Source organism: Leptonychotes weddellii, chromosome X, assembly GCF_054177405.1.
Source record: "Leptonychotes weddellii isolate Sample4059 chromosome X, ASM5417740v2, whole genome shotgun sequence".
Classification (NCBI taxonomy): domain Eukaryota; kingdom Metazoa; phylum Chordata; class Mammalia; order Carnivora; family Phocidae; genus Leptonychotes; species Leptonychotes weddellii.
In genome coordinates this window covers 56,213,633-56,218,627 of record NC_138385.1, presented here as the reverse complement: position 1 = coordinate 56,218,627, position 4,995 = coordinate 56,213,633, and positions in this window count along the sequence as shown.

Below are 4,995 nucleotides of genomic sequence, written 5' to 3'. Positions count from 1 at the left end.
TCCCAGGTTGTGACTGTAAAGCCTCCCTCCTTCCTCATACTGGGCACTTGGGACCTTGACAGGCAAATGAGTTTTGCTGGAGCCAGTGTGACATACATACAGGTAAGAAAATGAGGAGACAGGTAAAAACAAGCTCTTACATTGAAAGACATAAATGGGGTATCCTGAACCTGGAGATAGATCTGTTCTCCCACCCATGGAAAGCCAATGGAAATATAAGGCACACCTAACCACCAGAACAGAGGTCAAGATTCACTGTTGTTGTCATAGAAAACATAGATCAAGGAATCAGGAGACATTTGCAGTTCTACAACTTGCTCTGTAACTTTGGACAAATCATGTCCATATTATAGAATTGCTTCTTAGATAAGAATTAGGGGAACTGGACACATAATCTCTAAGAGTTTTCAGATATGAAATAGCTGTCTAAGTGGAAAAATGGTCCACATTCCATTCATTAATAGCCAGGAAATGGGTTAGGTTTTAGATGTCAAGTAAATAAATTGGGGTGGGGGTAGACAAGGTGCCTGAGAGAGATGCATGTCTCAGGAAAGGAGAGATGCAAGGATTTAGCTTCACCTGCTTTCTGATTTTCCTGAAGCTCACTTCTCCTTTCCCACCCAGTGCCACCAGCACCCTGCTTTTGGTCTAGTCTTAGGGGTGGACACCTGGCTATCCCTTGGAGATGTAAGGTCTAGGCTGATACTTCTCAAAATGGTATCCAGATAATTGGGATCCTCATTGATCTGTCACAGAAAATTTAGTGGATCTTGGTGCAGTAATCAGCCCAGAGTCAAGGTCCAAGGGAGGAAAGCTTCATAAGGGAGAGGGTTGGCTGAGCCTGGCTGCAGTGAGTCTACCCCTCACTGCCCTTGGGGATTCGAGTACAGTACCTCTCTTGTCTCTTGGTAATGCTTCTTCTACCAGCTTCTGGCAGCTTGCTATGGTATCAACCTAGAAAACCTGAGAAAAATAATTCTTGGAGCCATTTAATCACTTCCTAGAAAAATGATTGACATAACTCATAGAGTGCCAAGAAAGCGATGCTATGTACAACTTAATTTAAGATTCTTTCCCCATAACCACATACACTATACTTTTAATACACATATATATAAACATTAGACACATATTCACACACAGCAGATAAAGACACAGAGAGGGGAAATTGTGTGTGTGTGTGTGTGTGTGTGTGTGTGTGTTCTGTCTTTCCTAGATAGCCGTTTCTTTTTTTTTTTTTATTAAAGATTTTATTTATTTATTTGACAGAGAGAGAGACAGCTAGAGAGGGAACACAAGCAGGGGGAGTGGGAGAGGGAGAAGCAGGCTTCCCGCCGGGCAGGGAGCCCGATGCGGGGCTCGATCTCAGGACCCTGGGATCATGACCTGAGCCGAAGGCAGACGCTGAACGACTGAGCCACCCAGGCGCCCCTAGCCGTTTCTGACTAAAAAAAATATACTTTTGCCTTACCTCATTCTTACTCCCTCAGGGGATTTTCTCCTCTGACTTCACATCATTGGATGGATTTTCTAGGGAGGGAGACCCATGGAGATCTGGGGAGATTGCCCTTCCATTAGAAGGTATGGACTTGAATGCCTCACCTCTTTTGATGTTTTGGCTTCATGTGAAGTACAGGCACAAAGGTTAGAGAGAAAGAAGAGGAATAAAGTAGAGGAATTTCTAGATGGGGAGGGGAAGAGGATAGAAGAGGAACTAAAGGAAGTTTATAAAAACTTCTCCACGAGGCATCTGTTCCCTGTTTTTTGAGGAGGGTAGTGGTGAGAAAAGCCTCAGGAGCTACACTGATCAGTTTTGGCCTCATATTCTCCAATAAAAGGATCAGTGAGAAAGTTGAGCCCCAGAGCTGTACGAGAAGGTAAAGACAGCACTTTATGCTGCCCTACTCTCCTCTTGACTTCCCTTTTAGGAGCCCTTGGAGAAAGGTCAGTTTCTTGGGTTGAAGGATTGCCTTGTTTGATGCTGAATAGACCTTTGTTCCATCCTAAGACAGGTAAATCTGGGATAATGGTGATTTTCCTAAAAAGTTCTTAACCAAGCCCCAGGATAGAACAGAATCTGTAGGGAAAGTTATACATCTCCCCTCCATGGAGAACAGATGCTTGGAGTTGGAGAGCATTACTGAGTTAGCGCTTCGTTTGCCCCAGGCAGCTGAACTACCTGTAGAGTTTGGAGGGGAGGCAATGCTATTCCATCTCTCTGAGCTATTGCCCCCTGGACCAGGCTCAACTACTTACATTCCCCCTTTGAGCCCCAACCCCCGACCTGTGAGTTTCCTGCGCAAATAAACTACCCATGGGCTCTGGGAACTCACCACCCACTTCCACCTGATTGGTGCCATCCTTCTCAGTAAAGTTCCCTTGCCTTCCCCCCGGAGAGTCTCCCCATCAGCCAGGCCTTTTAATTGTTCATTGTGTGGTGAGGAGAGGTGACCCCTAGATTCCGTTGCCTTTTGTCTCCCTACCCAAAATACGCATATTCTCAGGGCAATCCCTACCTGGCTTCCCCCTGGCACAACAATCTTCATGCTTCTTTTGGGTGGGGTAAACAGGCTGGGATACTCTGCAATAGGCACTAGGTGAAAGTTGGCAGAAAACTTAAGAAATGGCTGAGGTGGATATGGGCCACATGACTGCAGAGCAAAGGGGTCCAAGGCCAAAGATCTCTTAGAGATTTTCCGTACTGCCACTGCCATTTCTTTCCTCAAGTGTCACTTCTTCATTTTCACCTTCTACAGCCAATGCTTCTCCCCTGCTTGCAGCAGTAGGTGGTCAAGGCGGTATTGATTGGTCTTTTGCAAGAGTAGCCCTCTTCTCTGACTGATGGGAAAGTTGCAAGGAAAAAATATTTTTATGCAGTGACAGCCGACTCCTCTAAGTCTGAGCCAATTCAAAGTTAAGTTGGGCTGTTTCCAAGACCAGGGAAAGGAGGCAATGCTGGCACAGGTAACAAAAAACAAACTACCAGTGCTCTACCTTGCTCACCCCAAGTTTAAGTACAGAATGTCTCAGTTAAAAGGCAATTAGGGATCCAAATCTAAATCCTTTGTTTTTATAGTTAAGGAAACTGAGCCTCAAAGACATACCCTCACTTGCTGGGCAGAATATTCAGGCTGGGGTACCTGGAAATAAGGTACTTGGAATAGGCATGTGGAAAGTCAGGGGCAGAGCTGAGGCTAAAAATTCAGGTTTCCAGTTTTCCGATCCAGTATGGTCCTCATTGCCACTGTTGGACTCCACTTTCTTGAAGTTAAAAACTTGCAGTGTCGGAAAGGGATTAGGCTGTGTGTGTGCCAGTTGGTCAAGAAAGAGACAAGAGAGCAACCAAGTACCCTTCTAGGGTGACCTTTTGGGTAAGTGGACAGGTCTTTTGAGGTTTAGTGTTCAGGTTTATTGTTGCCCCAAGTTTTAAATAAAAATGTCATCATATGGAGCATACGTTCTCTAGTTCATAGTCTCTACAACTCCCTACTGTCTTCTCTCTGGTATCTTAATTCATTTATATTACTTCTTTGGACCCCAGAAAGTATTTGGCCAACTAGAGTTATTTAAAGGCAGGGCCTAGGTCAGATTCAGTATCTCTTTAGCTCCAATAGGAAATGGTAGGGAGAATTCCCATCCATATACCTCAAGGTATATCTTTTTGTGACTACCTGTCACAACTTTTCAAGTCTACCTTTAACCTTCATTAAAAATTTATTTCATCTGGATATAAATTGTGTGTGTGGAGAGAGGCTGCCAGAAAAGAGAATGGAGGAGACAAGGAGTTATTTGTTTCTGAAGAACTCTCCATTCTCATGAACCTAGAAGACATTATACTAAGTAAAAGAAGCCAGACACAGAAGGACAAACATTACATGATACCACTTATATGAGGAATCTAAAATAGTCAATAGAAGCAGAGAGTAGAATGGTAGTTACCAGGGGTTGAAGGGAGGGGGAAATGGGCACAAAGTCTTAGTTATGCAAGATGAATAAATCCTAGAGATTTACTGTGCAGCGTAGTGCACAATACAATAGTTAACAAAACTGTATTGTATTTGCTAAGAGGGTAGATCTAATATTAGCCTATCATAAAAAATAATAAATAAGGGGATGGGAGGAAAGTTTTAGAGGTGATGGATATGTTTATGGCATAGACTGTGGTGATGGCTTCATGGGTGTATACTTATCTCCAAGCTTATTATGTTGCATACATTAAATATATACGGCTTTTTGTGTGTCAATCATACCTCAGAAAATAGTTTTTAAGAAGTGGTAAATAAGGTGATGGGGGGAGGCAACTGACCTCTTTCTTGTTGAAATTCCTGCCTGGGTTTCTTGTTGTGGTGATGGTACAGTCAAAGGGCATACCTACAATCTGAGCCACACTACTTAGCACAATAGCAATTTGATATTCTAACTACGTGGTGCTTTCGTATGGCATTTTACCTTTTCTCACATGTGTAAATACTCTCACTTATCTGAACTGCTATATAACCCTGTAAGTTAGATGGAGCAAGGAAGAGGAAACATGTTCAGAGAGGTTATGTGTCCAAGGTCATGAATACGTAAATAGCCAATAGGCCCCCAGCTCTACTCCTGACTTCAAGTCTTATCCTTTCTTCTATACTAAGCGATGTTTTTCTGGAAGTGTTTCATTTGTGAGTATGTCTTGTCTTCACAATGAGTCTATGAATTTTTGGAAGGCAGGGGCATGTATTATTTATCTCTGTATTCCTTGAAGTATCAATCACAGAGGCACTCAATAATTATTTGTGGTTAATTGATTAGCCAGTATATCCACTCTGTCCTGCTCCCATTTACTGGATATCATTTATCTGTAACTTCTAAGTGTCCATGTTTAACCTTTCATTTTAATAAGCCTTTGCTAAGTGTGAAAATATATTTGCAGGGCACTGTGCTAGGCCCTACTCTGGAAATTAAAGCTGTAAGTAAGATAGGGACTCTGTACTCAATTAGCTTAAAGTTTTGTCA